Source organism: Narcine bancroftii, chromosome 5 (genome assembly GCF_036971445.1).
Source record: "Narcine bancroftii isolate sNarBan1 chromosome 5, sNarBan1.hap1, whole genome shotgun sequence".
Classification (NCBI taxonomy): Eukaryota; Metazoa; Chordata; class Chondrichthyes; order Torpediniformes; family Narcinidae; genus Narcine; species Narcine bancroftii.
Genome location: NC_091473.1, coordinates 148,106,292 through 148,128,997, shown reverse-complemented (window position 1 = coordinate 148,128,997; position 22,706 = coordinate 148,106,292). Strand labels below are relative to the sequence as shown.

At 47.1% G+C, this 22,706-nt stretch overlaps 1 protein-coding gene and 1 long non-coding RNA gene across 10 annotated transcripts in view; one reads left to right on the top strand and one right to left on the bottom strand.

Annotated features, from left to right (window-relative positions):
• The window catches only part of adgrl2a (adhesion G protein-coupled receptor L2a), a 905,078-nt gene that overhangs the window by 265,019 nt on the left and 617,353 nt on the right, over nt 1-22,706 (top strand). The window lies entirely within an intron of this gene.
• Nucleotides 1,430-22,449, bottom strand: LOC138764062 (uncharacterized). Of its 2 annotated transcripts, none has more exons than XR_011357972.1 (3): nt 22,118-22,448; nt 7,065-7,186; nt 1,430-2,289 (listed from the first exon to the last, which is right to left on the bottom strand). It is a non-coding gene; the product is annotated as an uncharacterized lncRNA (long non-coding RNA). The 2 variants fall into 2 exon arrangements; XR_011357971.1 differs by lacking the exon at nt 1,430-2,289 and adding an exon at nt 5,899-6,380 and having other exon boundaries at nt 22,118-22,449.

The window sequence follows — 22,706 nt, the reverse complement described above, 5'->3', positions numbered from 1 at the left end:
AGATTGAAACCTCACGGAATATTGTGAGCAGTTTTGGGCTCCTGGTTGAAGAAAGGATGTGTTGTCATAGGAGAGGGTTCAGAGGAGGTTGCAGGAATGAAATGTTTGATGCTCTTGGCCTGTACTCATAGGAGAACAAGGGGGGAATCTCATTGAAGCCTTTTGAATGTTGAAAGGCATGGACAGGGTAGATGTGGAAATGTTGTTTCCCATGGCGGGAGAGTCTAGGACAAAAGGGCACAACTTCAGGATTGAAGAGTGATCGAGATGCTGAGTAAATCTGTGGAATCTGTTACCACAGGTGGCTGTGTAGGCCAGGTCATGAGTGTGTTTAAGCCAGAGCTTGGTAGGTTGTTGATTAGCCAGGGCATCAAAGGTTATGGGGAGAAGGCCGGGCAGTGGAGCTGAGCGGGAAAATGGATCCGCTCATGATTGAATAGCAGGGCAGACTCGATGGGCTGAATAGCCTATTTCTATTCCTATTTCTGGACTTATGGTCTCAACCAGGCATGTGGCCTAAATGGTACCTCAGCAACTTGTACCTCTACTTTTGATTTTGTCACATGTAATCAGATACAGTGAAAAATATTGTTTAGCACGCTATCCAGGCAGGTCAACCCATACATAATATAAAAGGTAGTGAAGAATTCTTATTTTTTAAATTTAGTCAGTCAACATGCTGACAGGCCATTTCAGCCTACAATTCCATGCTGCCCAATTTACACCCAATTAACCTACACTCCGGTATGTTTCAGATGGTGGGAAGAAGCTAAAGCCCCTGGGGGGGGAAACCCACACAGAGACGGGGAGAACATACAAACTCCTTACAGACAGCGTGGGATTCGAAACCCGGTCCCGATCGCTGACGCTGTAAGGGCACGCGCTTACTGTTATGTCAAACGTGCCGAAAGAAGAAAACAAATGCAGTGGATAAGTGTCACAAAACAAACAAGTGTCCGGAATAGTGTTAATAGCAGAATCTGGCATTAAGTACAATTGAAGGGTACATGGCATCATTTTCTTTTACCAGTGAGCGGACTATTCGAGTATGTGATTAGAGCAGGAAAGAAACTTAAATCTGGGCGTTTTTGTTTTCAAACTTGTGCATCTTCTGTTTGATAGAGGTGGGAGGGGAGGGGGGGGAAAGGGAATGTGACTGGAGTGGGATGGGTCCTTTCATACGTTGGCTGCTTTCCCAAGACCGGGAGGTGTAGACAGAGTCAATGGAGGAGAGATTGGATTATGTGATGGCCTGGTTTACACTTGCAATGAACCCACTTCATAGACCACAATTGCCATATCAGTCACAACAGGATGCACCTCTCTGCCCATTTACTTCCATGTTAACATTTATGATCAGGTCAAGCAATCTCATCTGTCCAAGGATTTGATTCCTTTATTAGCATGTATTGAATACACAAAATCTGTAAAAAGCTGACTCTAATGGTACCCAGTGAGATGCCACTAGCCCAGCACCCCAACCAGTAGAAGAAAGAGAAGGAAAAGAGACTCACTGAGTGTCCGTGGATTCGTCTCCTGCATTCCCGCAGCCTCCTGTCCATTCAAGTTCTCCAATCTGAACCTCCAGGACAATCAGTGCCCTGAGGGAACCCTTCTTGCCCTCAGCAGCCTCTTCAATACCCGGTTCCCACCAGCCAATCTCCAGCGTCCCGCAGCCTGTGCATGTCCTTCAGTCGCTGAGCCCCTTTTGGGACCATTGCTGTGGTCACCGACCCTTTTTTGCCATTTCCTTCACATGTTCACCCAATCTCTCCTCTCTTCTGAGTAGCGCAATAGCTGCAGACGCTGGGATCTTGAGCAAATGAAGAACTGCTGGAGGAAGGCAGGATCCAGGGGTAGAAATGGTCAGTCAATGGTCTGGTGCCTTTCGTCAAGATTTAGCCTGCTGAGTTCCTCCAGCGATTCTCCTCTCCACCACTCATTGCAGCTGTTCATTCTGAGACAAAACTCCATCTTTTCACAAAAGGATTTTTCTTTTCTTAACTCCCTTTTGGATTTCTCAGTGACTATCTCACATCGGAGGCCTCGAGTCATTCTGAATCCAATCTACCCTTTGATCATTTTAAAGTCTTTTGTAAGATCATCGCTCAGCTTTCTTTACCGAAAAGAAAAGTATTGTGAGTTTAGACACACTACTGACAGAAAATGGGACAGAACTTATGGTGTGATAAATGAACAGCATCTGATACAAATTGACAAAATTGGCGAGCTTTTCAAAGGGGTTTCCAACAATGAATCCTTGACATCATTTCCAAATTGACATGTGGTCTGGTGAAATAAGAAAGGATAATTTATTAAAGAATAGTTGAATAACATTTCAGTTATGAATTCAATGCAAGTATTGAGTTTTGGATCTCTCATTGAACCATGGAGATTACAGCACAGAAACAGGCCCTTCGGCCATTCTGGTCTGTGTCAAACTATTTTTCTGCCGAGTTCCACTGACCTGAACCCAGTCCATAGTCCAACATACCCCTCCCATCCAGGTCCCTGCCAAAAATTCTTCTTAACTGTTAAACTTGAGCCCTCGTTCACCACTTTAGCTGGCAGCTCATTCCACACTCCCACCACTCTCTGTTTGAAGAAGTTCCCCTTAAACTTCTCCCCTTTCACTCTTAACCCATGTCCTCTGGTTTGTATCTCACCGACCCTCAGTGGAAAAAGCCTGTCTACATTTACTCTATCTGTCCCCTTCATAATTTTAAATACTGTATTTAAGCATGTAAGAAAAGCAGTTTACTCAAGTTCTGATTTGCCTGGGCTGGCATGTAATCAGGCAGGAGATCCCCAACACAAGCATTAAACCTGTTGCACATTTTGCGAAAAGTAGGATTCCCGCTGCCTCACTCTCTCCCAACAGCCCTGTATCAGTCCCCACACTGATCCCACTGCCCCTCTCTCTCCCGACAGCGCTGTATCAGTCCCCACACTGATCCCACTGCCCCTCTCTCTCCCGACAGCGCTGTATCAGTCCCCACACTGATCCCACTGCCCCTCTCTCTCCCGACAGCTCTGTATCAGTCCCCACACTGATCCCACTGCCCCGCTCTCTCCCAGCAGCGCTGTATACATTCCTGCAAGCTTTCTGACTGAACTAAAAGAAATGTTTGACCAAGGAGGCTACAAAGAATTCACCTTAGAAGAATCATCAATGTTTATTGGAAAAATCAATGATGTTTGCGATGACCTTACATTAACGTATTACATGAAAGGAAATAATGACTATTATACCATCATAACTTCAAAAAAAATCGTAAGTAGGGGAGCACCTGTACACTGACAATAAGTCTGAACTTTGATTCCCATCGCCCTTCTCTAACCCTTCAGCTCCTTGTTTATCTCGACTCCCTCAACCTCAGCCATAAAAATATTTAAACTCTGCATCCTCGACTGACAGAGGAGCTCAAAAACCTGTCACCTCTCTGAAGGAACAAAAAAAACCATCTCTTCATCTCTGTCTGAAATGGGTAACCATTTAATTTTAAATAGTGACCCCCTAGTTCCAGGGGTGCAGTGCTAATCTTTTAGGTGCAGGAGCTCACCAAAAACGGTGACAAGGAAGTGGCCAGAGCAGCCCCCTGGGGTGACAAAGCAGCGTTCTGGTGAGCTCCGGCTTCACTGCACCCCTTCTCGATTCTCACCCAAGCAGAAATCCCAACCCTTGGCCCATCTACTTTTTTCAGACCCTTCAAGGGTTCTGAGAAGCGAGATGTTGGTTTATTGAAAGTGAAACACGAAAACCTGCAGACACGGTGGTTGAAGTAAAATCATAATGCAGGAGAAACTCAGCAGGTCTAACACGGTCCTTTATATACATAACCAAAATTTCGGGCTTCATCAAGTGATGACAACATCGGGGCTGCCTCATGTACCCACGATGAGCTCGTCCACTTCATTCACTTGGCGGCCAATTTCCATCCCGATCTCAAGCACACCTGGTCCATTTCCAACAACACTCTCCCTCTTCTTGGATCTCTCTTTCTCCATCTCAGGGGACCAGCTTTCCACTAACATTTACTACAAACCCCACTAACTCTCACAACTACCTGACTACATTTTCTCACATCCCGTCCCCTGCAACGATACCAAGTCTTTCTCTCAACATCTGTTCCCAAGCTGAGGTCTTCCAGTCCATATCTTCTGAAATGACTGCCTTCTTCCATAAACGTGGCTTCACCTCCACCACCATCATCTCAGCCCTCTCCCAGATCTCCTCAATTTCCCGCTCATGTGCCCTTGCCCCCTCTGCCCCCAGATGAAACAAGCACATTATTCCCCTTATCCTCACCTACCACCCCACCAGCCTCCATGTACAACACATTAATTAAAGTATAGAAGGTAGGGTTGCAGTAGGAACTATAGAGAGGGTAGAGTCATGGTGGGAATAGAGAAGTTTGGGTAGGGTCACAGTGGAAACAGAGTAGAGAGGGTAGGGTCACAGTGGAAACAGAGTAGAGAGGGTAGGGTCACAGTGGAAACAGAGTAGAGAGGGTAGGGTCACAGTGGAAACAGAGTAGAGAGGGTAGGGTCACAGTGGAAACAGAGTAGAGAGGGTAGGGTCACAGTGGAAACAGAGTAGAGAGGGTAGGGTCACAGTGGAAACAGAGTAGAGAGGGTAGGGTCACAGTGGAAACAGAGTAGAGAGGGTAGGGTCACAGTGGAAACAGAGTAGAGAGGGTAGGGTCACAGTGGAAACAGTAGAGAGGGTAGGGTCACAGTGGAAACAGAGTAGAGAGGGTATGGTCACAGTGGAAACAGAGTAGAGAGGGTAGGGTCACAGTGGGAGCAGAAGAGAGGATAGGGTGACAATGGGAACAGTAGAGATGGTCAGGTTATAGTAGGAACAGTAGATCAGTAGGAACACAGTAGAGAGGGTAGGGTCCCAGTAGGAACACAGTAGAGAGGATAGGGTCACATTGGGAACAGCAGAGAGGGTAGGGTCCCAGTGGGAATAGTAGAGAGGGTAGGGTCACAGTGAGGTATCAGTTTGAATAAAGTAAGGCCATCATTATTTTACTCATGAGTTTCATCCAATCATCTAATAGTAGAAGAAATGTCCCTGATCCTGAAATTTACGACCGTAAAGTGGGATCAGTGTGGGGACTGATACAGGGGAAAATTATAAGGGGAACATGAGGGGAAATTTCTTTACACAGAGGGTGGTGGGGATGTGGAATGAGCTTCCGACAGACGTGGTCGAGGCGGGATCATTGGTTACATTTTAAGGAAAGACTGGATTGTTACATGGAGGGGAGAGGACTAGAGGGGTATGGACCGGGCGCTGGTCAGTGGGACTAGGAGGGTGGGGATTTGCTACGGCATGGACTAGTAGGGCCGAACTGGCCTGTTCTGTGCTGTAAGTGGTTATATGGTTATATGATGTTGCTAAGAATTATAAATTTCCCTAATCTCCTTCAGGGAAGGAAATTTGCCCTTCCAATTTTTTTCTCGTGTCTTCTTGTGATGTAGAAGGAAGCCATTCTTGCCATCATCTATGCTGACCTATAAGACCCATCCCCCCCCCCAATGCCGTTGTCCCTTAGCCGCTAGTGAACTGAGGAGGAACTGAGTATGTCCAGTGACTCCCAGCAAAGGCGGTATTGTTCACAAAACCCAATTTAATGACTGAAAACAAAGCCTGTTTGTTGGGCCAGAGATTGGCCATTGCCTGTCTCTGCTGGAATCAGCACGTGGTGCTGGATGTCGGCACACGAGCTACAGAAATCTTTTTTTAGTGTTGGCACAATTCAAGGACAGTCATATTACCTGCACAGAGTCACTTCTTGTATCACACTCTTGGCGGTACGTCCCCTCTCTCAGAAGAAACTGGCAGCTCCAGACATAGATTGGGTCCATAACCCTGTGGTGACTGGGCTTCATAAGCTATTGGTAGATCAATACTTTCATTTTCCTATATCAATGTTTTCCAGACATGCGCTATTAAACTCTACACCCATTGCTGTCTCGTTTTGTTTTCGAGCTCCAAGCATGGGTCAATCTCCTGACCAGATTGGAATAGTTTAGCAATCAGTGCAATGTTTTATTTTTAAGAGCTATTGCTGTTACTTTAGGCTGTGGAGCAGATCCATAAAGAGACCTCATTCAATGTGACTGCTGATCGATGACTTCTCTGTGACTTGCCTGTCAATAGTGGATCCGTTTGGCAGAGGGAATGAACCTTAGGCAAGGATTCACTCTCAGGCCATTTTCTTTTCTCCAGCAGACAAAGAATTGATGGAGGAGCTCATCAGGCCAGTCGACCTTCTTGGCGAGAAATGGTCCATCTGTGTTTTGAGTCGCAGCCCTTCATCAAAGCTAATAGAGAGTAGGTGAAAGGTTGACCAAGCTGGGGCTTCTCTCTTTGGAGCGACGAAGAATGAGAGGTGGCTTAGTAGAAGTACATAAGGTTTTGAGAACCATTGATAGAGTTAGCAGACAGGAAACCCTTTTCCCAGGGCGACAATAGCCAATGGCTATTGAAGGTGAGTGGAGGTTAGTTTGGGGGAGACATCAAAGGTAAGAGAGTGGTGGGTGCCTGGAATGCATTGATGATGGAGGCCATTGCCACGGACTCTTAGGTACATGGATGGGGTTAAGGGTGAAGGTTTAGATTGATTCAGAATGGTTTATATAGGTCGGCAAAAGGGGTGAAGGGCACATACAGTGGTAAAATATTCTATGAGGATGCAATATGAAAGAAGAAAGAATCTGGGGGAGAGGTCCAGAAATAGACTTCTTAGGATAGAAGGCATGAGAAGTGGAGAGACAGATAGAGAGATAAACCATTAGGAAGGGGTGGGGGGATGGGTCCTTTCTCCCCCTGCTTGCTTGGATATACAGGAGGGTAAACCTGAGCCAAGTCGGGAATTCTGCTATCAATTGCTGGTAACTACTGGGGTTAGCTGAAGAGGCCATTAAAGTGGGGAGGTGAGAATGTGGCCTAGTTAGGGTTTCTACTTCCCTGAACCATTTAGCACACACTGATCCTCCCCTTACACTAAGACTCCACATCTCATGCGACAGTGAGGTGCATCCCAACTGACCTGTAAAACGGCTGAGATTTTGTGTAGCCTGGTGTGAACTCTCTACATGTCCTGGCTTGTAGACTGTGTGACCTCTTGCCCAGGTGCGGTGAGGCGAAGAGACGTGGCTCAGTAGTACTTGCCTAAAGCGGGATCAGAGAGGGAATTTAAGCCATACAGCACGGGAACAGACCCTTTTGGACCACAAGCCCCTGCTGCCCAATTACACCCAATGAACCTCCAACACCCCCCCACCCCCAGACATTTTGAAGGGTGGGAGGGCACCGGAGCAGTTGGAGGGAACCCACAGGGAGAATGTACAAACTCCTCACAAACAGCGTGGAATTCAAAAACTTGAGGCCTCAACTCCTTGAGGCATGGCTGCCATGGCTAAAGAATGGAAATCCGAGAGATGCTAACTCATTGGAGAAAGAAAACAAACATGTGGACAAAGGTCAAGGAAGGCAACTACCCCTCTACCATCAGACTCCCAGATAACAGGCTCAATTGGTAACTCATTAAGGATTCTTACTTCTGTCATTAATTATTACTGAATATATATTTCTACATTTGCACAGTCAGTTTGTTCACGCTTTTTGTTTACATCTTTTTTCTCCTTGAGTACAGTTTACAGGTACCAGTAATTCCTGGCCTGCAGGCGAATGCAAAGTTGGCGTTCATATCGAGAGGAATAGGATGTCAGAGCAGGGATGTGATGTTGCGGCTTTCTAAGGCACTGATGAGGCCCCACTTGAAGTATGGGGTACCATTTTGGGCTTCTTATTTAAGAAAGAGTTCAGAGAAGATTTACAAGATTGATTCCTGGAACGAAGGGATGAGCATATGAGGAACAGCTCTTAGACTGGACACCCTGGAGTTCATAAGAATGAGGGAGACCTCATAGAAGCATTTTGAATGTTGAAAGAGCTGGATGGAGCAGATGCGGCAAGGATGTTTCCTATGGTAGGACAAGAGGGCACAACTTCAGGATTGAGGGGCGCCCATTTAAAATGGAGATGTGGAGGAATTTCTTTTGCCAGAGAGTGGTAAACCTCTGGAATTTGCTACCACAGGCAGCTGTGGATCCCAGGTTGTTGGATGCATTTAAGGCAGAGATTGATCAGTATGTGAACAGTCAGGGCATCAAAGGTTATGGGGAGAAGGCAGGACTGAGTGGAAAAATGGCTCAGCTCATGATGGAATGACAGAGAGAACTCAATGGGCCAAATGGCCTAGTGCTCCCATGTCTTATACCTTATACTCTGAAAATAAATCTGAACTTTGAATTTTTAAATTTAACTCTCTGATCACACCTGGTAAGTCCATCTATTCCCTTCATGTTCAACCTTGTTACTGGGACTTGAGGAACTGAGTTACAGGGAAAGTTAAAACACGTTAGGCCTTTATTCCCTGTAGCATAGTTGAATGAGGGGAGATTTTATAGAGGTATACAAAATGATGAGAGGTAAATACAGCTAGGCTTTTTTTCCATTGAGGTAAGGTGAGATACAAACCAGAACCCATGGGTTTAGAGTGAACAGGGAGAAATTTCGGAGGATCATTGGGGAATGTTTCTTCACACAGAGAGTGTGGAATGAGCGGCCAGCTGATGAACGTGGGCTCAATGTTAACATTCAAGAAAAACTTGGACAGGTAAATGGATGAGAGAGGTATGGAGGGATACTGACTAGGCAGAAATATGGTTTGGCACAGACTAGAAGGGTCAAAGGGTCTGTTTTCTGCGCTGTAATGTTCTGTGGTTCTATGTATCTCCACAGAAACCTCTCCATTCCAGGTACCCACTACTCTCTGTGTAAAAAACTTGCCCCAAGCACATGTTCTCCAACCCCCATCATCTTAAACACACATCCTCCATGCATATGGTATTTCTACCCCGAGAGAAAGGTTCTGATTGTTTACCCAACCTGTGCCTCTCATAATTTTAGACAACAATTTTTTTCAAAAGTTTTGCTTCTTGAAGAAAATATTGGGGATGATGATACACAAATTGAAGCTGAACACGAAGATAACTTCAGATTTTCTGTATCACGTAGAAAGTTGGAGAAACATTAAATTAACTTTTATTGAATTTGGGAAGTTAAATTGCATAATGACGCTGACACATTGTGTAGTTCAACTGACCTAAAAATGTTTGGCCGCTGATTTTCGTTTGTGCTCAACAACTGATGCCCCTCGTGTCAGTGTCCAACAATAGTTGGCCAGCATTGATGGATTCCACTTGCCCTGATACCGCTTTTCCATGGTCGCAATGCCACGGTGAAACCTTTCATCATGTTCATCACTGACTGCACCAAGATCAGTAGGGAAGAAGTTAGAGTGCGAATGCAGAAAATGAATCTTTTGCACTTCATGGTTTTGACTGCTTGAAGTAGACTTAAAATACAACAGGAAATCTCAAAAATAGGTTATATCTAAAATGCGATATGTGTTCGGAAAACAAAATCCATGAAATACAGCCAAAAGTGTTCCAGAAGCAAAATCTACATTGTCCAGTGTAATTTAACCAACTCTGCATCAAAAACTGACCTGGCCCAGTCGTGCCCCAGAGATAACTTGGTGTGGGGTGGACTTCTTTCTTGCATACTGCAGTAATCTATCAACACCCTTAGAACCATAGAACATTACAGCACAGAAAACAGGCTCTTCGGCCCTTCGAGTGTACGGGCTGAGATTCAGTGCAAACCTTTGTTCTCTGTGCTATCCACACGCGACATTCACGTTTGCTGTCACATGTCGCAGGATGCAGTGAGAAAGTTTGCTCTGTGAGCAATCTCAACCCATTCAAAGTACAAAGGGAACAAGGTTCCCGAATGTGAGATCAAGCATCAGCATAAGAAATAAGAGTAGAATTGGTCCATTCAGCCCATCAAGTCTGCTCCACCATTCATAATGTGGCTGATGCAGCACAGGGCAGGCCCTTTGGCCCTCATTATTCCTTCCTATAGAAAAAGGTCTAAACCTTCCCTATGCCATAACCCTCTATTTTCCTTTCATCCATGTGCCTGTCTAAGAGTCTCTTAAATGCCCCTAATGTTACAGCCTCCACCACCATCCCTGGCAAGGCATTCCAGGCCCCCACAACTCTCTGCGCAAAATTCTTATCCTGATGCCTCCCCTAAACTTCCCTCCTTTCATTTTGTACATATGTCCTCTGATGTTTGCTATTCACACACACACACACACACACACACACACACACACACACACACACACACACACACACACACACACACACACACACACACACACACACTTTATTTTTAATGATAAAACCAGGCATACTTTTCAATTCAGTGGGGGAACATCACTAATACTGAATAGCCTGAGAATGCCCATTAATCATAATGGGTTGTGAGCACATGTAGTGGAATGTCTGCTTATGCGTTCAAAGTCCTGTGTCTCTTCTACTACTCCGATGCCATGTGGGTGTGCATTTCCCTTTGACGTTCATCATTGTGAAGCAGATAAACAAGAAATTTGGTGACAATGTTCCACTTCACTTTCTTGAGGTGCCAGATGAGAACTGAAGGGCCGGAGTTCTGTTGGAACTGAAGGGATAAGTTAGCCAACAGTGTCTGAACCAAACATTTGAAACCCAAACATTTGAAACGTCTGCCTTGTGAGATGACCTGAGTTCATATTATATCCCCTGCAGGCCTTGTGCGGTCATTTGTCACTGCACGCCAGATATTCCAAGGGAGGGTGTTGGTGCAGTATTTGTTGTATTGGTTCTCAATGTGGAGAGGAAAGAGAGAAAGTGAGAAGGAGAAATTGTTGCTTCATGTACAGCTCATTATTTTGATGCTGGTTGTGAAAACAGAGGACATCATGCCTTTAAAATTAACCCTTTGCACACAGCACAGAATTGGGCAACGCAAAAGCGTATTTCACTGGGTGCTGCGTTATGTATAACAGCAACAAACTTGTGTTTCACTCACAGACATGCTGGAGAAACTCAGCAGGTCAAGCAGGATCCGTAGGAAGCAAAGGGTGACCTAAGTTTCAGGCCTGGGCCCTTCGCTGCCTCGTTGCAGCTCCACAAAACTTTGGTTAAGCCGCATCTGGCGTATTGTGTACCATCCTGGTTACAGGAAGGATGTTAAGGGTTACTCTACAGGCAACATTTACCAGGAGAGCTGTCTAAAGAGGGCTCAAGGAATTATTGAAGACCCTTTCCATCCAGCTCACAGCCTCTTCAATCCACTCCCATCAAAAATGAGGTACAATAGCATCAAAATCAGGACTGCTTCTTCCCACAGGTTGTGAGACTGATGAACAGTATCCTACAGTTATGAAAACCCCCCCATATATTTATGGTGATTATAGATTTGATGGTTAGGTACTGTGATTTGTGTGTGGATTGTGTGTGTCTGGAGAGATGCTGTTTCGTCCGGTTGTATTTATACGGTCAGATGATAATCAACTTGAACTGAAGAAGAGGTCAATCGGGAGGGCGCCTGAGTTAGAGGGAGAGGTTGAACAAACCTGGGTTGTCTGGAATGTTGGAGGCTGAGGGTGACCAAGTAGAGCAGGGGTGTCAAACTCAAATTCACGGAGGGCCAAAATTAAAAACTTGGACTAAGTCAAGGGCCGAACTAAATATTGATTGAAAATTTTCAACAACATCTGCATGTTTTCTCTTCTTTCAACATATATAATGTTAAACTTTTTCTTATTAAAATAAATGTTTAATAATAGTTTTGGATAAACTCTTTCCAGAAGCATTAACAAATGAGAAATAAAATATTCAGTAAATAATATCTCTCTATAGAGGATTTGTCAAATGTTGCTAGTGTGCTGTCGAATAGTAAAATCTGAGGGCTATTGAGAATGTGGGAGGATAACATGATTCCTGAAACAATCCAATGGGTGACTGATTGTGGGCATGAACTCTAGCAGGGTTATTTGCCATGCCCTTTTTCCATTGGTACAGATATCCTTTGATTGACACACTTTTCAAGTTTTATGCCTAATAAGCTTGTATCCAGGTGCAGGACCATTTTTAACCAGGAATATATTGATCACTGTGACATGAAACTATTGGAAGATCGTTTTATCCTGAGATTAAAGTTCATAATCCTTACTCAGGCCTGTGTGCGGGAGGGCGGGGTTTGCGGGCGATCGGGTTGGACAACGACAGTGCGGGGGCATCGGCTCTCGCTGCAGGGTGGCATCTCGGCGGATCAGCGGCCCCGTCACCATGAGTCGCGGGTCGGCCTGCGGCAGGGAGGGGGAGTGGGCAACAGTCCTGGCGAGGTCAGGCCCCCCCTGAGTTTCTGCCGGACCCCCCTTGACCTGCTGAGTTTCTGCCGGACCCCCCTTGACCTGCTGAGTTTCTCCCGGTCCCCCCTTGACCTGCTGAGTTTCTCCCGGACCCCCTCCCCTTGACCTTCTGAGTTTCTCCTGGACCCCTCCCCCTTGACCTGCTGAGTTTCTCTCGGACCCCCCTTTGACCTGCTGAGTTTCTCCCGGACCCCCTTTGACCTGCTGAGTTTCTCCCTTCTGGTGTTTTTACGAGAACCACAGACTTTCGCTCATACATTGATGAGGGGGATCAAGGGCCAAACATTGTCAGGTACCTCTCTGCTGGATAAAGGATACGGTTTAACCCGCTGAGTTTCTCCAGTGTTGGGTTTTCATGACGTAGAGTCAAAGGGCCGAAGGGCCTGTTTCTGATCTGTAATGTTCTACGGACCCTGCTCTTCTTTCCGTGCCGGTGTCCCAGGACCTTTCCAGGGCAGTCTCCGCGCTCAGGACCGCGCTGGGATCCCGGTCAGCGTTGGAGGAGCAGGTGAGCGCGGCTAATCCCGATCCAGCCCACGCCACTCCCGAGATTGGCGGGGGGTTCCACCCTACCTGCCCAACCAGCCTCGCTCTCCACGTGTACTCCGAGCACCCGCCGTTGGTCCGGTGGGAAGACGCAGGGTGGCCGGCGCCCCCATCGCCCGGCGGGGAGCCCCAATCTTCCCTCCGGCGCCCCGACTCCATCTGCAGCTCCAAGAAATGCTGTGCCACTGGGGTTCCGGGAGCTGGGAAGCGGCCTTGGCTTCCCCTGACACCGGCCAGGCCGCGCTGCGGTGGGGGGGGGGTGGGCGTGGGACACGACAGCGTGTTTATAGAACCACCCACCACTACTTTTCAAGGACCAGGATTTTTCTCTCTCTCTCTCACCCTGGGACACAGCGGTTACTGTGCATGCGCTACACTGGCACGGCGGCTAGCGGGCCACCTCTAATACATTTTTAATATGATCTTGCGGGCCAAATATCATTATATCGCGGGCCAAATTTGGCCCGCGGGCCAGAGTTTGACATGTGTGAAGTAGAGCTTGATAAAGTTATGAGAGCCTTTGAAGGGGAGACAGAATCTTTTCCCCAGGGTAAAAACGTCAAATGCTAGAGGAAAGGCATTAAGGTGTGGAAGAAATTCTAAAGGAGATGTTCAGTTCAAGTTTTTTTTTAACACAGAGCATTGTGGCTGCTTTGAACCAGCAACTGGGAGTTCTGCTGGCAGCGGGTATGATAATAGAGTTTTCAGCCGCTTCTACCTAGACATGAATGTACAGGGGATCATCTGATATGGTTCATGTTCAAGCAACAGAGATTTAGTTTAACTTATAAAACTTATAAACCTCACTGACAAAAGGCAAAGGAGGAAAAACCCAACACCCAACCCCAACCAACCAATTTTCCCCTGCAATCGCTGCAACCGTGTCTGCCTGTCCCGCATCGGACTTGTCAGCCATAAACGAGCCTGCAGCTGACGTGGACTTTTTACCCCCTCCATAAATCTTCGTCCGCGAAGCCAAGCCAAAGAAAGAAACCTTATGAGGCTAGCAGAGCTGAGGTGTTTCTTTTTGGAGCATAGAAGGATGAGAAGATGAGAGGTCTACAAGATTCTGAGAGGCATAGATAGGGTGGACAGCCAGCCCCTATTTCCCAGGGCAGGAATAACAAACACCAGAGGATTTCTGTACAAAGTGAAAGGAGGGAAGTTTCGGGGCAAGTTGCTGACACGGAGAATTGTGGGTGTCCAGGGATGGGGGTGGAGGCTGAAACATTAGGCACATGGATGGAAAAAAAACAGAGGGTTACAGTGTAGGGAAGGTTTAGTATTTTTTAAGGAATATATGGGTTGGTTCAACATTGAAGGCCGAAGGGCCTGCACTGTGATGTAGTGTTCTATGTTGTGTCTGATATTCAGGACAGACATATGGGCCAAAGGACATGTTCATCTGCTGTACTGTTCTCCATTCTAACTGTCAGCAGAATGCTACTGCAGGATCTTGATCTGAAATATCGACCATGGATTTTTCCCCCACAGATGCTGCCTGGCCTGCTGACTGTTGACTTTTAGTGCAGGATGAGGCCCTTCGGCCCTGTATGTCCATGCTGACCTCTAATCTGTAGCAGCACAGGCATTTTGTCGACAAGTTTCTCTGCCTTCGGCAATTCAAGTACTAATGGAGATAATTAAACATTCTAAGAGTACCTGCCTCCATCAGAACAAAGGGAGGTGAATCTATGGAATCTGCTGATTCGAATGGTGGAGTTGAATGGCCTAATTATGCTCTTACATCTCATGGTGTTATCGCCCACTCAGGCCTTTCAGAAAAGATGCCAGTCATTTCCTTCAACCCTCCATTGTTTTGAGTGTGCCTTTTCTTTGAGGCATTCCACGCGATAACAGGCCCTTCCGGCCCACGAGTGCGTCCCACTCAAATACAATCCCCATGCCTTTCGGACAGCAGGAGGAAACCAGAGCACCCAGGCCGAATCTGCGCAGACGCGGGGAGGTTAAAACTTCCTTGCACGCAGCGCCGGATTCAAACTTCGATCGCTGGAGTTGTAATAGTGTTGCACTGACCGCTACGTCAACCGTGCCATCCTCCCCTCCCCCTTACAGATAGCTCCAGATTTGAACCCGGGACGCTCGTGCTGTAACAGTTTCACGCTAAACGCTGTGCTAACTGTGCCACTCATTACATCGTCTTGTGTGAGGACAGTAGATTCTTCAGTACGTGAGCTCGTTTTTGGTTGACGTTCAGAGAAAATACAAAATTAAGCAATTGTGGTAACTCCTGTTGGGTCGTAATGCAAAACAGATTGTCCTGGAGAGGCAGAATGAGGAATTATTTCTGGACAGATTTGCTTGCTTTTATAGTTAACTATTCTCATGTGTTGCTGGTGTGGTGTGCTGACTGGGGGCTCAGACTATCTTAAGGTCACTAACCCAGAGGAGGTAACCCTGCCTTATGCAGTGAACATAGTGGCACTGAGAATACTCAGCACCAACGTTCCAAGCCATTAATCAGCTCGCTGTTAAAAAATGCAGCATTTTTTTTTGCTTAATCCCCCCCCACTTTTCCTGCCTCTCATTCCCTGCCAAGTTTCTCCCATCCCTGGTCCGTGGCAGGCTTCAACTTCTGCCGTATCTCCTGGGTGGCCTGCGCTATCTCGAGTGGCCGTTCCGAAAGGAGCAAGAGGATGTGGGTGGGGGGGTGGGGGTGGTGGGTTTCAGCTCTCAGGTCATTCCCAACCACACACCGACACTTTTCACGGGTGGCCGAATCTCTGGGTAGGTGCTGTCCCAAACCAGACGTGCCACCCACCCCCCCCCCTACACATGTTACAGCTGTGCCTCAGGATGAAGCACTTGTCAGGAAGGTGTGTGACCTCTGGGACCAGAGCGGGAAAACATGTTACCCTGGCTGACATTCCAATGTTCGATAATGAGTTTACTGTCATTGTACAGATGCACCGAAATGCTTCCTTGGCTGCAACTGAACAGGAACTTTGTGAAAAAAAAAATTTAAATGACAAAATAACTGAAAATAAGTACATGCTAAATTGAATTTTAAATAAATATACAAAAATACATATTTAATAAATATTCACAGTTTGCCTCATGTGTAACAAATGACTTAGCAATAGTACAGACGGCCCTTTTCCGGTGTCAGGCCAGTCCCTGATTAGTGTCTTAAAGGGAGGTTCAACTGTTGAAAAGAAACCATTCTGGAACCTAGTTTTCAGGCTTCTGTACCTTCTGCCTGAAGGGAGTGGCGAGAAGAGGTTGTGACCAGGGTGATGCGGGCCCTTTATGATGTTGGCTGCCTTCCCAGGGTGCCACAGCTAGTGTAGCAGTTGGCGCCACGTTGTTACAGTGCCAGGAATCGGGACTGGGGGTTCCAATCCCGCGCTGTCTATAAGGAGTTTGCACTTTCTTCCCATGTCAGCGTGGGGTTTCCCCGGGGGGGGGGGGGCTCCGGTTTCCTCCCACCTTTCAAAAAATGTACCGGGGTGGGAGTTGTAGGCTGATGGAGTGTAAGTGGATGGCACGGGCCTGTGGCCCAAAATGGTCTGTTACCGTGCTGTATGTCTGCATTTAGATTAGAAAAAACTCTTGAGGCAGAGTCTACACTGATACATTCTCTGAATGGGAGGTCAGAGACTCTGATGGACCCGGCTGTGTTTGCAACCTTCTCCCTTCCCGGGCAGTTAAGTTTCCAAATCAGGCAGTGAGGCAACAAGCCAGCGTACTTTCCACAGTGCACCTGCAGAGTATTCAACAACATGCCAAATCTCCTCAGGCATCTTCAAAAGTGGCTGAAGTAAATTACCAAATTCTGTAGTCATGGTGGTGGAAGTTTAAAAAAAAGTGGAGACATTAGTGTGCCTTCTTCATGGATACATCAATGGCTGGCTCCAGAAGAAGCCTTTCCATATAACCATATAACAATTACAGTACGGAAACAGGCCATCTTGGCCCTCTAGTCCATACCGATTTAAGTGATCTCCTCTAGTCCCACCTACCCGCTCCCTGTCCTTAACCCTCCAATCCCCTCACATCCATGCACTCATCCAATCTCCTCTTAAATGACAAAATTGACCCCGCTGCAACCACCTCTTCCGGAAGGTCATTCTACTCAGCCACCCCTCTCCTTTCAATATGCACATTCCCAACAACTTGAATGTTCTCACCCTCTTCGCCTCCATCCCATCAATGGGGACAGGTACATGGTCCCTTGAGTGTTCCTTCATAAAATCGAGGGCCAACTCCTCAGTCTTGGGGACATTCCCTGAAAGTGGCGCTACAGGTAGATAGGGTCGTAAAGAGAGCTTTTTGGAATATTGACCTTCACAAATCAAAGTATTGAGTACAAGAGCTGGGATGTTATGATAAAGTTGTATAACACATTGGTCAGGCCAAATTTGGAGTATTGTGTGCAGTTTTGGTCACCTAACTACAGGAAAAATATCAATGAGATTGAACAAGTGCTCAGCAAATTTACTAGGATGTTGCCTGGGATTCAAGAATTGAGTTACCGGGAAAGGTTAAGCTGGTTCGGGCTTCATTCCCTGGAGCGTGGGAGAAAGAATTTGATAGAGGTATACACAATTATTAGGGGTATGGCAAAGGTAAATTCAAACAGGTTTTTTTCCCATGGAGGTTAGGTGAGACGGGAATTAGAGGAAAGAAATAATTCTGTAGACACTGTGGTTGAAGTAAAAACACAAAAAGCTGGTAAAGCTCAGCAGGTCAAATAGCAACGGTAAAGCTACAGAACCGACGTTTCAGGCTTGAGCCCGCCATCAAAGTATGAGAAGATGCCGGCAGGCGTCTGAAGAAAAGAGTAGGGGAGGATGGTGAAGGCAGGAGATGATGGGTGGAGAAAGGAGAGAGGGTGGATGTCTGGGAAAATACATGGTCATAGAGCTTGAGAGCAGCTGAAGTTACCGACGGGGGGCAGTGAGAGAGAGAGAGAGAGAGAGAGAATCCCACAGAACACCTTTCGGAGAGCAAAGGGGAACTTCTTCAGGGTAGGCATAGGATTAGAGGGCATGGGTTAAATGTGAAAGGTGAAATGTTTAAAGAGAACATTAGGGGGAACTCCTTCACTCAAGAGGGCAGTGTGAGTGTGGAACGAGCTGTCAGCGGAGGTGGTGAATGTGGGTTCAATCTTGATAATTTGGACAGGCCGGGATTGGTATGGAAGGATATGATCTGGGTAGAACTTGGCAGAATAAATTGTTTGGCATGGACTAGATGGGTAGTGGAGCCCGTTTCTGTGCTGCAGTGTTCTATGTTTCCAAAGCAAGAAAAAAAAGTGTAGCGTCTCACCGGAGGCTTAATCGAACCGGTTCAGGAGGTTCCAAGTGATGTCATGACGTTGCAATGCAATGATGTCATTTGGAACACACTGGGTTTTCAAAAGCTGCGCGTGACTGAGTAATGACTCTTACTGAACGTCGACTCGACTATGTCTGATCATTTTCTCGTTCTTCATTTCGCCCTGCGACACATTTACTACATTGGTGACCAAACAGATTTTGGACCCAACATGGACAACACAGTGGTTTCACTCATACTGTCTGTCTTTTGGACCACTCAACCTGAAGTTTGGTTCAGGCAGACTGAGGCCCAGTTCCACTAAGTACTATCACACGGTAAGCACCTTCAACCAGGACACAGTCACTTGAGTAGTGGATTTCCTTAGGGACCCACCAATTCTCGGCAACTACAAAGCCCTAAAATCCCTCTTTCTCCGATTTACAGTCTCTCCTGGTGCAAGTGAGCTGCACGACTCCTCCTTATCAATGGCTTGAGGACCATGCCCATTTGATGAATTATCGATGGCTTGGGCACCATGCCCATTAATGAACGACATATTGACACTGGCAGATGGTCATAAGCCTTGCTTGTTCTTCAAGCAGTTCTTTTTAGCACATATGCCAGAAGACATCCACCTCAAGTTGGCTGATGAAGTCTTTGATAACCCTCAAACAATGGCTGCCTGTGTAGACATTCTGTGATGTATGAAACAGCAAGGCACAAGGTCCACAGAAATTAGTGCTGCGTCACACCCAAAGGCCCAGGCTCCACACGTACAAGTGATGAGGGTACATGTTCCCCTGGACAAGCATGACTCTGTGACTACCTCCTGGTGTTTTTACCATCAATGCTGGGGTTCTGGGGCTCACCGCTGCCAACCCCCTTGCACTTCGGGAAATGCCATGGCCAGTCATGGCCAAGGCAGGTGGCCACTGTAACAGCCTACTCTACATCTGGGACGAACTCTCCTAGCACAAATTTCTAGTCGACATGGGTGCAGAGGTTAATGTCCTTCCTCCTTCGGGCTTTGACAGCTGTACCTGGACCACGAGTTTGGCGCTTACTGTGGTGAATAACAGTTCAATTCATATGTAAGGCACACAGACTATACTCCGTAAATTTGGTGACAATAAGTTCACATGGAAGTTCCATCTTGCTGCTCTGTCCCAGTCGTGGCTGGGTGCAGACTTCCTCAGAGCCTCCTCACTGACGGTGGCCTTAAAAGAGCGCCGGATGGTGAACACCACAACTTTCCAGACTTTCCGTCTTGGAAAAGCCAAACTACCCACCCCGCACCTGGATGCCGTGGAGAACTCGAACAACGAATTCGCCAAACTTCTTGCAGAGTTTCTGGACATTGTCACTCCCCAGTTCTCCACTGCCACACCCAAACATGGTGTTGCACATCACATCTTCACCCAACAATCTCCTCTACATGCCCGAGCCCAAGACCTGCCTCCTGACAAGTTGCAGCTTGCAAAATAAGAGTTCCATAGCGTGGAGGAATTTAGAATCATACGTAGGTCTGAGAGCCCATGGGCGTCCGCACTACATATGGCACCCAAAGCCACAGGAGGGTGGAGACCTTAAGGGGATTACAGGAATCTCACTGCAGACTGCTACTCTGCGCCTCAAATACAGAACTTTACAGCTAATCTTCATGGGCCCAGGATATTTTCTAAAATTGACTTGGTGCGTGGGTACAACCAAATACCTGTAAACCCGGAGGATGTGCCCAAGACCACCATCATAACACAGTTCGACCTCTTCGAATTTTTGAGAATGCTTTTTGGCTTCAAAAATGCTGCATAAACATTGCAGTGACTGATGGAAGCAATGGGGAGTGTCATGGACTTCCTTTTCATATACTTGGACGACTCACTCATTGCCAGTCACAAAGAGTGCCTTCAGCATCTGCATTTACTCTGCCGCCGCCTACAGGAGTTCGGGCTAACTGTGAACCCTGCCTAGTACAAATTCGGGCAGTCCACTATCGAGTTCTTGGGACATCAGATCAGTAGCCTGAGTGTCAGTCCATTGCCTTGCAAGGTGGAAGCCATCCTCAAATTCACGAGGCCCGATACCATCAAAGGACTTCAGGAATTTCTGGGGATGGTCAATCTCTATCGTTGCTTTCTACCCTCCGCAGCTCATAATATGAAACCCCTCTTCAACCTCATGTCCAGCGGGGCCAAAGAACCCGCGTGGACAAAGGAGATGACGGTAACATTCCAGCAGACCAAAGACGATTGCTGGTCCATCTTCAAATGGAAGCACCAACTGCCTTGATGATAGACGCATTCAACGCAGCAGTAGACAGGGTTTTGGAACAGTACACCAATGGACAATGGAATCCACTAGCAGTTTTTTAATAGGCACCTCTGTCTTCCGGAAACAAAATACATGTTCAATAGGGAACTGCTGGCGCAGTACCTAACGGTCAGACACTTCCGCTATTTTTTGAAGGCAGGGACTTCACCGTTGTTACTGACCACAAATCTTTAACGTTTCCCTTTGCGAAGGCATCAGATCCCTGGTTAGCCTGCCTGCAACAGCACCTATATATCATATCCGAGTTTTCAACCAGGATTAAACATATCTCCAGTAAGAGTAAAGTGGTGGCTGATGTCCTGTCCCGCTCCTTCGTTCAAGCAGTACATGCCCTCTCTCCGGGTGTAGACTACATGGTGCTCGCCAAAGCTCAGCGCCTGGACGATGAACTCCCAGCTTAAAGAACTGCGGTCACAAGCCTGCAACTCGAGGATGTAGCTTTTGGGCCGCAAGGTACCAGTCACCTGTGCGACATTTCCACAGGTCAGCCTTGCCCTATCGTCCCTGCTGCTTGGAGACGTTCCATTTTTGATGCCATTCACAGTCTGTCCCACCCCTCAATTCAAGCAATGGTCCATCTGATAGCTGACAAGTTTGTATGGCATGGACTCAAAAAGCAGGTCATGTACTGGACAGAGATGTGCATGGACTGCGAATTTGCAAAAATGCAAAAGCACATGAAGCGCCGCTTCAGCCTTTCCAGCCACCGCAGTGCAGATGCGACTGGCGTCCAGTATCAAGAGGGCCTAGGTACTCATTAACAGTCATCGACAGATTCACTAGGTGGCTGGAGGCAGTTCCTATGAAGGGCTCATCGACCGATTCATGCACCATAGATTTTATTTCTGCCTGGATATCTCGATTTGTCTTACCCATACACGTCATCTCCGACAGAGGCCCACAGTTTACCTCCGCATTCTGGGATGTTTTGTCATGACTGCTAGGGAATGCAGCTCCACCACATGACAGCCGACCACCTGCAGTTGAATGGCCTGCTGGAGTGGTTCCATGAAGGCTGCACTGATGTCCCACCTCCAGGAACTTGATTGGGCGGGCGAGCTGCCCTGAATCCTCCTGGAAATAAGAATGGCACCCATGGAGGATCTCAGCTCCTCATTGGTCTAGTTGGTTTAAGGATCCCGGTTCATTGTACTTGGGGAGTTTGTGTCCGCAGCATGCGGATAGGAGGTGCCATTGACACCTAAGTCTTAGGCAGACTGCGGGAGCGACTTTGAAAATTGGCCCCAGTTCCTACATCAAGGCATGGAACAACAACACCTTTCATCGCAAAGGAACTCCGGGACTCTGAGTTTGTGTTTGTGCGTAGAGGTGCACACGGGCCACCCTTACAGGGGTCGTAAGAGGGCCCTTTCAGAGGGCTGCGAAACAAACATACAATTTGTAGACTGGGCATTGGGGGAGAATCCAGAGACATTTATGATTGACCAAATTAAGCCCGCTCATCTCAACCTTGATTGGCCCTCGCTATGACTCCCAATGTGAAGGTGCGGACGACAGCTCAAGAACGGTGGGCAGCGATGGTAGTTAGCCTTCTATTATCGGTCCTGGGGGAGGTGGGGGGGGGGTGGAGAGGGCATATAGCAACTCACCGGAGGCTTAATCGAACCGGCTCAGGAGGTTCTGTGTGTTCATCGTGACACCACAATGCGACGATGTCATTGGGAACGTGCAGGGCTTTTAAAAAGCTACACGACTGTTTGAGTCGACGACTTTTACTGAACTTCGACTCAACTAAGTCTGATCATTTTCTCATCCTTCATTCCACACTGCGACTCAGGGGTTCCGAAAGTGACTTTTCAATCATCCAGGCAGATGCTTTGTTGGTCCTGGAGTAGTTTGTAGGCCGCAGTACAGACCAATGCAGTGTAGGGAGTGATTCACTGTCAGAGGTTCTGAATTTTTGAGAAGACTTCAAACTGCCTGCTCTCTCTAAAGGTTTAAAGGACAATGAACTCAGGGATGTTTTTTTTCCCCCTGGTGTCCTGACCGATGTTTACAATCAATAATCCCAAAACAGATTGTCCACTGCTCTGATGAAGTTCTTGACTTTGCTTCTCCCCCCGGCTAATGCCACCTGACCTGCTGAGTACAGGCAGCCCCTGGTTTATGTGAGTGCTTCATTCTTGAGAACTGCTTGCAATTCTCCCTGTTATAACAAGATGTCAGCGTTGCTGGTAG